This window comes from Malus sylvestris, chromosome 1 (genome assembly GCF_916048215.2).
Source record: "Malus sylvestris chromosome 1, drMalSylv7.2, whole genome shotgun sequence".
NCBI classification, from domain to species: domain Eukaryota; kingdom Viridiplantae; phylum Streptophyta; class Magnoliopsida; order Rosales; family Rosaceae; genus Malus; species Malus sylvestris.
The window spans coordinates 3,171,401-3,182,472 of NC_062260.1; the positions used below are offsets into that span (position 1 = coordinate 3,171,401).

Genomic DNA, 11,072 nt, shown 5'->3' on the forward strand with positions numbered 1-11,072 from the left:
CGTTATGTGCTTTAATTAATGCTATTTTCGTTATTTAACATATAGGGGAAACTTATTCCGAGGATTTTCGAGGCCAAGCTAGGCTCGAGGGCTACGACCGAGCGACGTACCTATGAGTGGGCAGTTGTTTTATACCTATACATATTTATAGTTTCCATAAATGCGTATTTACTTCACTTTTATGCGTATATTGCCTAGTATCATTATTGTGATATAAATTGTGATAAATGCTGCTATATGGTTGTGATATTACTGTCATGGCATTCATACATATTTGTACATGCTCATCTTGTTGCACCCGGTGTTAGTACTCGCCTTAGGGCCAAGGCCAGTCCTTCACGTGTATTTTCACATCTGCACCGTTCGCTCACCTTGGATCCATGTTTAGGTGCCAGTCCTGTTGGGTAGATTGCACTTAGGCAATCCAACTTGTATGTGGTGTGCTTTTGCACTAGTCTTCACATGATTGTAGTACTAGAGCATATTGATTACACCCAGTCCTGTTCGTGTCAGAATCTATCTGTTCAAACTTGTGTGTCAGCTTAGATGGATGAGCACTTAGCTATACTTGATTATGACATGATTATTACTGTGGCATTCGATACATCATTACTTGGCATATTACTGATTATTATAATGCTTTAATATTATCGAATTATTGTTTATATACGTGAGTAGTATGTTTAAGGAAACTATACTTGTTTTACAACGAGGGGTTAGTATATTCAAAGATAAAGGTTTTCTTATAAGCATTGTTTTGCTGACCCACTCAACTTTGTTTTTCGCCCGTCCCGGACCTAGATAGCTGTACTCTTTGTGGCACTCGAGGAACCCTGGCAATTCTGACATTTCCTTCTGTTTTAGACGTTCAAACTTATCACTATTATGTAATAAGTGTACTTTGGTTGCTTTGACTACTCTTCTGTATTCTCATTGTCTATTATGCTCTGAATAATTGTAGTGGGTTCAACCCATGAATTGGGCACTCTTTCACTGTTTAGTTCTAATTAGTTTTAATCTTATTCACTTTTTGCATCACTTACCCTTATGGTTATGTCACCTCATGGTGATGGCTAGCATGCTTCCACCTTTCCAGGTCAGGTGGCCCTAATTACCAGTTTTAAGGTCAGACCGGTTCTATTGGATCGTGTTCTCAAAGCTCAGAGGAACGATACAGAATCTCAAGAATTGATACAGGCAATATCAGACGGGAAAAAGAATGACCTCAGGATTTGAGATCCTGATGGCATGCTTATGCAAGGCAAACGGATGTATGTACTGAATGTTGATGAACTAAAGAAAGACATATTGGATGAAGCACCTATTTCTGCTTCTGCAATGCATCCAAGGAGCACCAAGATGTATCATACCATCCGACACTTCTACTAATGGCCAGGTATCAAAAGAGAAGTTGCAGAGTATGTTAGTCGTTGTGCAATTTGCCAGCAGGTTAAGGAAAAAAGGAAAAGGCTGTTTGGATTGCTACAACCACTTCTGATACCTTAGTGGAAATGGGAAGATATTACGATGGATTTCATGTACAAGTTACCTCGTACGCGAAATGGTTACGATGGTATCTGGGTGGTGGTTGATCGACTTACCAAATCAGCACACTTCATACCCGTTCGTGAGAATTACTCGTTAAGTCAGTTGGCCAAACGGTTCATCTCTGAAGTGGTTGGGTACCATGAAGTCCCAATTAGTATCATTTCTGACTGGGATCCCAGATTCACTTCGAAGTTATGGGTAGCTTTTTAGGAAGCTTTGGGATCGAGATTACTCTACAGCACCGCCTATCATCCTCAAACAGATGGGCAGTCAGAGAGAACTATCCAGACTTTGGAAGATATGTTGAGATCATCAGTTCTACAATTTGGAGGCACTTGGCACAAGCGCTTACCGTTGATAGAGTTCACGTACAACAACAACTTCCATTCTAGTATTGGTATGGCACCCTTTGAGGCGTTATATGGAAAACCATGTCATACTTCACTTTGTTGGTCCGAGGTTAGCAAACGAGTTTTAGTGGGCCCTAAGATCGTGGAGGAGATGACACAGAACATTCAGGTGATAAAGGCTAACCTAAAAGCGGCCCAGGATCTGTAGAAGAGTATCGCCGACAGACATTTTACAGACAGAGTTTATGAGGTTGGTGATTGGGTATTCTTGAAATTATGGCCATGGAAAGGTGTTGTGCGATTCGGCAAGAGAGGGAAACTCAGCCCTAGGTACATCGGGTCGTACCAAATCGTTGAACGAGTTTGGGAAGTTGCTTACGACTTGCTTTGCCACCAGAATTGGTGAGAATGCACAATGTGTTTCATGTATCGATGCTACGGAGGTATGTTTTTGATCCGTCACACGTAATCCCTCTTCAGCCTCTGGAGATCAATCCAGATTTGACCTATGATGAGGTTCCGGTGACTATCCTTAATTGGAAGGATAAGGTTCTTAGGAACAAGACCATGTGGATGGTGAAGGTTTTGTGGAGGAACCACTCAGTGGAGGAAGCCACTTGGGAGACAGAATAACTGTATGCGAGACATGTATCCACGTCTATTTTATGGCTTTGATGGTAGTCAGTATTGAAATTTTGAGGACGAAATTTTTATAAGGGGGTAGATTGTGACGACCAATCCCTAATTTTCCTATGTAATTTCTCCCCAAGTATGTGTATTGACGATTATGCCCTTATTGGCAAGTGATCTGGACTTATTATTATCGCTTCCTTTTTATTTCTCGCTATCACATTTAAATTGTACATGCTAGTATGGGTAGACATAGATTTTAAAGTGTAAAAAATATCTACCTCGGATAGATTTCGATTTCCTTTTACTGTAGGAAATCTAAAAACCTATACATTGGATTACTTTTTCATCCCATCCCGTGCATCCCCCCTTCATTATTTCACTCTCAGCTATCCCATCTCTTCTTTATTTTATGTCCACTCAATCAAAAAAGCAAGCATCCCATCTTTCTCTCTCTCTTCTCTCTCTCTTCTCCCTCTCACATGCCGAGTTCTTCTTCTTCTTCTTCTTCCTCTTTGCAACAACCACAAAAACACACCAAAACACTCAAACGTGAAAAATAAATTACACCATTGTGATCATCTCAGTCTCATGATCATAACCATGTCCTTGAAATCTGGTGTGGACAAGTTTTAACTCACCAACTCGGAAGGTCGACTCGGTGAGTTCGACATATCGATTTTCAAGCCATTTATGGCTTAGGTAAGCTTTGAGAAACCTTTAGAACCTTCATTTCACCTCTATGGGTTGTTATTGATCCTTTTTTTTTTGTTTTGGACGTGTGGTTTTACCCAGAAACTAGAGAAGACGGAGGACCTGCGTTTTTCATTCTAGAACTGTGGCCATTTGGTCACTTTTAAGCCATTTTTCTGGTCAACCTCGACCACAACTGGACTTCTTCTGGGTACAAACTTGTTCTCTACGTTCCTAACTTCAAAATGGTTTTTGAATCACTGAGTTTGCTTAAGTATCGAGTTGGAAATCAACTCTGGAAATTAGGAAGAAAATTTCAGTTTCTGGAAAATTTGTAACCGTGGTCGTTTGGCCACTTTCAGGCCAAATTTCTGATTAACTTGGACTATATTCGAACTTTCTGTGAATTGGGATCGGTAGACCACATTCCTAGCTTTAATTTGGCTTTTGTAGACATGAATTTGGTTGAGAATCAAGCTCGTTATGAGCTCTGGAAGTTGGGCCAAAAATCTGCAAAAAACTGCAGATTTTCGTGAAGAAGGCGAGTACAGTGTACTTGTGGGGTGCGTGGGCGCGTGTGGGTAGCTTGTGCAGCCACTTTGGGCTGCACATGAGGGCGTGTCCAGCCTCCGGCCGACTCGTGGTTGACCCGTACGTGTTCATGTCGTCGAGTAGATTGATTTCATATATTTAAACCCTAGGTTTGAGAAAACTATGGGGGTTTTATTTAGGTTTCCGTTATGTGCTTTAATTAATGCTATTTTAGTTATTTCACATATAGGGGAAACTTATCCCGAGGAGTGTCGAGGACAAGCTAGGCTTGGGGGCTACGACCCAGCGACGTACTTGTGAGTGGGCAGTTGTTTTATACCTATATATATTTATAGTTTCCATAAATGCGTATTTACTTCACTTTTACGCCTATATTGCCTAGTATCATTATTGTGATATAAATTGTGATAAATGTTGCTATATGGTTGTGATATTACTGTCATGGCATTCATACATATTTGTACATGCTCATCTTGCTGCACCCAGTGTTAATACTCGCCCTATGGCCAGGGCCAGTCCTTCATGTGTATGTTCACATCTGCACCGTTCGCTCACCTTGGATCCAAGTTTAGGTGCCAGTCCTGTCAGGTAGATTGCACTTAGGCAATCCGACATGTATATGATGTGCTTTCGCACCAGTCTTCATGTGATCGTAGTATTAGAGCATATTGATTACACCCAGTCCTGTTCGTGTCAGAATCTATCTGTTCAAACTTGTGTGTCAGCTTAGATGGATGAGCACTTAGCTATACTTGATTATCACATGATTATTACTGTGGCATTCGATACATCATTACTTGGCATATTACTGATTATTATACTGTTTTAATATTATCGAATTATCGTTTATATACGTGAGTAGTATGTTTAAGGAAACTATACTTGTTTTACAACGAGGGGTTAGTATATTCAAAGATAAAGGTTTTCTTATAAGCATTGTTTTGTTGACCCACTCAACTTTGTTTTTCGCCCGTCCAGGACCTAGATAGCTGTACTCTTTGCTGCACTCGAGGAACCCCGGCAGTTCTAACATTTCCTTCTGTTTTAGACGTACGAACTTATCACTATTATGTAATAAGTGTACTTTGGTTGCTTTGACTACTCTTTTGTAGTCTCACTGTCTATTACGTTCTGAATAATTGTAGTGGGTTCAACCCACGAATTGCCCATTCTTTCACTGTTTAGTTCTAATTAGTTTTAATCTTATTTACTTTTTGCATCACTTACCCTTATGGTTACATCACCTCACGGTGATGGCTAGCATGCTTTGACCTTTCCAGGTTGGGGTGTGTCATATAGCTTCTTTGTATTTTTTGGAATTTTTACGGTACTTGGGAATATGAGATTCTCTAGATGTTTTAACGTTAAATAATTCACCATAGATCACACTAAAATTTTGGTTCTTTTACTCCTACTTAGATAAAACAGTCATACTAACTTTTCTTTGTCAAAGAAATAATTCTCATTTGACACTATCACCGACACTAAATAGTGTGGTCCCCACCACCACCACTACCTAGTAGTACTCGACTGTCCATCTCTCTTCCATTTATTTTCTTTTCCTCCTTTCTTAATTTCCTTTGTTGGTACAACTTTTCTGTGATAATTTTCAGTGTGATTGTTATACTACTTTCCTTGCCATTTGTCACTTCTCTCTGCCTTTGTAAGTTTGTGTTGATCCTGTATTTTATTTTTCTGGTATATTCTCTGAGTCCGTAATCAATTTTTGCTTAATATTCATTTTCAATTACCAAAACAAGATTTAAAGTTTCTATTTTCTTTTCCCTACTCATTTTCGTTTTACTTGTTCATTGACTACTGTTTTTGTTTGCAGAACCCATTTTCCGGTAACCCAATATGATTCAATAGCTTAAACTGAGTCAAATCAAATTGTCAAATGTGTGTTGGCATTGAGTCAAATATCTGACCATAGTGAGTCCCTGTAGATACAAATAAAAATTGTATCTTGTAATTACCAAAAGAAGATTTAACGTTTCAAAAATTCTTTTCTAAATTTTAAAACATTGATCTTCAATCTTTTTACTCGTTCATTTAGTTACTCATTGTAGTACCCGATTTACAGCAACTGTGCTTTCCGATGGCATTGACTTTGAGCACCCAAAGAGTCTCTGCATCTTTTCTTTCGAATGAATCAGCTCCTCTATGGAAGTATGATGTGATTTTGAGTTTCAGAGGTGTAGACACCCGCAAGGGTTTTGTATCCCATTTATACCATGAATTGTGGGAGTGCCAAGGAATTACGACTTTCTTTGATGATCGAGTGTTTGAAGAAGGAACAAGTATTCCTCTTGAGCTCCCAAGTGCGATCAAAGAATCGCATATTGCAATCATTGTTCTCTTGCCAAACTATGCATCCTCCAAATGGTGCTTGGACGAACTCACAACCATTCTACAATGCATGGAAGGCAGGAACCCAGTTCTGCCGATCTTTTATGAGACAGATCCATCTGACGTTGAAAATCAACTGGATGTTTTGCTAAAGTCTTCGCAGAGCATGAAGAAAACTTCATCACTACCGAAGACAAAAAGAAGGTGACCCAGTGGAGAGCTGATTTGAAAAAAGTATCCAAAATTGCTGGGTGGCATTTGAAGAATTTTAAGTAAGCATGCATGGACAATTAATTTCCTATATCTCTTAATGGAGTCAAACGGCAATGCCTTGTTTATCTTGGATTGATAAGGTATTTTACTTTTCTTCCTTGTAGATCTGAAAGAGAGCTGATTAATGACATCGTCAAATGCGTGTGGAGGAAAGTGCAAGCTACATTCACGCTATCAGATTCCTCATGGAAGTTAGTCGGAACTGATTATGCACTTGAGCAACTAAGTTTGCTATTACCTCATGATGCCAATAATATGTTCACTTTATTGGGATAACAGGGATCGGTGGAATAGGCAAAACAACCCTTGCTAAGCTAGTTTATGATAAAATCTGCCATCATTTTGAAATTCATTGTTTTCTTGCAAATGTTAGAGAGGTTTTTGCAAAAAATGGTATGGTTGATTGGTAGGATTTTATCATCTGCAAAAGTAGGAATAAAATACTTAAAAATACTTGCAAGAGTACAAGGTTATCGTAGTATAACAGCTTAAGCAAAGTCGTTTTCCACAGGGATTGAATAAATAATTCATGTTAAAACCAAATCTTAATTAATTATTTGTAAACAAAGTTTGGAAAGAGGTTGATCTTATGACCTAAAATATTAAAAACGAATTTAATTAAAAACAATTAAATAAATTGACAAAGTAAAGAAAACAAAAGAAAATAGTTTTGAAAATAAATTTGAGCACTAGGGTTCGGCCGTCACCTTAACAATTCTACGTAGTTCTTCCAATTACTTATGAATTACATATGCATATTTTGTAGGTTAGGTTGTCCTAATGTATGCCCTACTTGGAACCTCCAACATAGAACGTATATCTAACATACAACCCGTCCGTGGTGTCTAGATCAAATGTGAACATGCAAGACTGTTTAAGTTTTGTGAAATCCTTTTGAAAAACCATATAACCCTTAAGACGTGTCGTCTATCCTAAGAAGTTACACATATTAACCACAAGAAGCCTTAGTCAATTCCAGGGACAGCTCTCCGCCAAAATTGCATCAAATTAGTTTTTCTAAATATCCTAATGGTGGCCAATCATCAAGACAATCAGATAGTTTCAAACATGGTGATTAATAATTCAAAACTTGCATTCATAATATTTGTTTGGGCCCAAAATATTATTTTAGGCCGAGCTTAGAGCCGCTCTCGGCCCAGTAATCTTCTAAAATTATCATGGGCCGTTTAGTCATCATGGGTCGTCCAGTGAGGATCGAACGAATCCTATCATGAGGGGGATTGGTTTAGATAAGAGTGGGGTAGTCAAAACCTAGTGTAACTAGGAGTCTTTAAGGCTAAGACCTAGGAGATGAATTTGGTTTGTTAAAGAGCTTGGTTCAAAGTCCTATTGGAGTTAGAATTGGCCGAGACCTAATCAGATTAAGATGAGAAGTTCTAATCCGAGTACAATTTTAGCTCGGCTATGAGGGGGTTTGCTGCTATAAATAGAGAAGGGAGTGCATCATTCAAGGCCCCTCCAATTCAACATACAAATTTCCTTTCGCAAAGTTCTCAACAACCTTTGAGATTTTATCCTTCTCCCTTTTCTTCCCATCAACACATCTTTAGTTTGGATAAACAGCAGTGTGAAGGCAACCGGCAACATCTTCAGTTTGGATAGAAAGTACTAGAGTTGTAGAATCAACCAACCGAGGAACCGGAGAGGTGATATCGGCTGAGAAGCAAGCGAGAAGTAAGTAGTGGTAGAGGACAACCTTGGAGGTAGCCCAGCTGACGAGCTATGAAGTGAGAATGGTAAACTTCTCAACTGGCCCATCAAGCATCACAATCGAAGGGAAGCTCATGAGCCAAGACGAACAACCCCCAAGACTGTAGAAGATCTGCGTCTTCTATTTCTCCCCATACCGATGTAGGGAGCCTGATGGAAGATAGATATTTCTGGCGGCGGCAATCTAGAAATTCCTCTTCAGATAAATCTTTAAGGCCGAAGAAATATTTGAATATGTCTTTGGCCAAGTGAGAAAGAAAGGGTTGCAAGGCTAGTTAAAGACCCATCGCTTCATTAGAGTTGAAGTTAGGTATCTCCGACCTCAACGTGCAGAAGTAAACCTGCAGTTAGAGTTAGAAGACCCAGAATGGGCCGTTCTGGTATGGGTTGACCTTCCCAGCAGTGGCCTCGGCCAAGCATCGAGTAAGATTGACAAAGATGGCCGGGCTGAGAGCCAAGACGTGACCGTTGGCCAAGGCTTCAGCTACTGGCATGTTCTTAGCCAAGTATTTGTTCGAATTGGTACAAAAGATAAACTTATTATACCAATAGAACAAGAAGGCCTCATGCTCTCCCTTCTTGAGGTATTCCCCTTCCGAGTCAGTGAAGTGGTTGATCAAGATGCCGTAGTTGAAGAAATTTTTGTGCAGTTTTGGCACATCTTTTTTCGACAGCCCTTGGTTTTTCTTCATCAATACTTCTACAGCATGATCATTGAATATTGCCTTCAGGTCGAGGTCGAATTCGTATCGCGAGAGAGCAACGTTGACAGGGAGATCGGAATGGAAGGTGCCAAGTATGGCCGTAACATCTAGCACAGTTGGGCCGACAGGACCGAGGTTGAGAACCATTGTGTTGGTGGTCAAGCACCAGAAGCTTAGGGCGACCATCAAGAGTTCTCAATCCATGATAATTTCATGGGTCGAAAGCTTGATAGCATCGAAAATTCCAAGGGTTTTCTACTCACCGTCGAAGTGTGGCTCCATGCGAGTGACCTAGGCTGCGATGGTTGAGGACCAAACTCCTTGTGGTCTGGCTGATTCCCACTTTGACCAATCATACCTTTAGAAAATGAGTTCAAGGCAATTGACCTTTAGCTTGTTGGTAATTGACTCTGGGATGTTATCCTTGAAAAGTGGTCCTAGAGTTTAGTGGGAGGCGCTCGAACCACCCTTGGATCGGAGGGACTTAATGGCGTTTCGGTCGATAAAGTCCCTATACTTGTTGTATTCCTCAACAAGCTTGGTGATGAAGGTGTTGGCAGCCATTGATGAAGGTTTGGAGGTTTCTAGGTTTCAAAGTTTGGTTTCTTTTCTGGGTTGAAAGTAAATAGCAAAAGTTTTTTGGAGGTTTTGAAAAAGTAAATATCTAAATGAAGATGAGCTAAGTATTTATAGGCATTTGGTAAGAAGATCAATGATTTGATTTTAAAAGAATGAGGGGTAAAATCGATCAGAGAGATTTGTAATCATGATAGATATTCAAAGAATCCAGGGGAAGAGACCGAAAAGCTCGTGGATTGAGAATGCACGTATGCGTATGATAGCGAGGTTTATGGTGAATGGATGTTTCAGATACTCGTACGCTTCGAACGTTATTATTATAGACAGACAGTTGGGCTAAGGAACTGCCACATGGAAAGGAATCTGACATGTTTAAGGGATCGTGCAATCGTGTTCAATAAATGCGCCTAGGTGGTTCGACCATTCGAGCTCTCTTGGTATTCTCTGGTATATTAGGAATATGCTAAGGGATTATTTTGTTTCTTCAAGGTCGAGGCTCGGCCAGGACTTGCAGGTCGAAGACCTCAGAAGCAAGGGGGTAATGTTTGGGCCTAACATATTTTTTAGGCTGAGCTTAGAGCCGCTCTCGGCCTAGTAATCTTTTAAAATTATCATGGGTTGTCCAGTGAGGATCAGATTCTATCATGAGGGGGATTGGTTTAGATAAGAGTGGGGTTGTTGAAACCTAGTGTAACAAGGAGTCTCTAAGGCTAAGACCTAGGAGATGAATCTGGTTTGTTAAAAGAGCTTGGTTCAAAGTCCTATTAGAGTTAGGATTGGCCGAAACCTAATAAGATTAGGATGAGGAGTTCTAATCCGAGTATAACTCTAGCTTGGCTATGAGGGGGTTTGGTACTATAAATAGATAAGGGAGTGCATCATTCAAGGCCCCTCCAATTTAACATACAAATTGCCATGTGGAAAGCTTCTCAACAACCTTTGAGATTTTATCCTTCTCCCCTTTCTTCTCGCCAACACATCTTCAATTTGGATAAACAACACTATGAAGGCAACCAGCAACATCTTCAGTTTGGATAAACAACACTGAAGCTATAGAATCAGTCAACCAAGGAGCACCTTCAGTTTGGATAGACAACACTGCTTCGAGGCCGACTGGTTATTTATCCAAGTCCCGGTTGAGAAGGATTTTCAAATCCTTGTTGGCAGTGGTCATCTCATTAGCCTTTTCGGTGAAGTGAGGTGTTACAGATTACTAGGCTCGACACATAGAACGCCGAGTTGTTTTATGATTGGATACTTGCAAGTAAGTTTCAGAGTTCGGCATTCCGACGGCTGAACCACATTTACCATCAAGACATACATCTTTTTTAAGTATTTATGTCCATACAGTATGGTGCTAGTTCGATGAGCTTATACCCTCACGAATATAATCACCGTGACCGAACCCAGTGCCAATGATTTATGAACTTCGCAGGACTAGCAGCCTTGTCTTCTGGCTCTAGAACCTAAAGGTTGAGATGTGTTCCTTCCTAGGCCATAATCGCAAGATGCAGAAGTTAGCAACGAACCCAATGCAACATCAACACATTACTCCCTGGTCGAGCTCAGCTGATGAGTTGGCACACCCCACACATAATTGAAGGACATAGTTAGCTTATTAGTTACTTGGCATGCGCGCCACGTAGGCTTGGTAGTTTTTAGG

The 11,072-nt window shown here is 40.2% G+C and overlaps 1 long non-coding RNA gene across 1 annotated transcript; it reads left to right on the forward strand.

The window, feature by feature from the left end:
* The first annotated feature begins 5,215 nt into the window (after positions 1-5,215).
* Positions 5,216-6,762, forward strand: LOC126603615 (uncharacterized). The gene is made up of 2 exons (XR_007616315.1): positions 5,216-6,394; positions 6,500-6,762. It is a non-coding gene; the product is annotated as an uncharacterized LOC126603615 (long non-coding RNA).
* Positions 6,763-11,072: the final 4,310 nt, after the last annotated feature.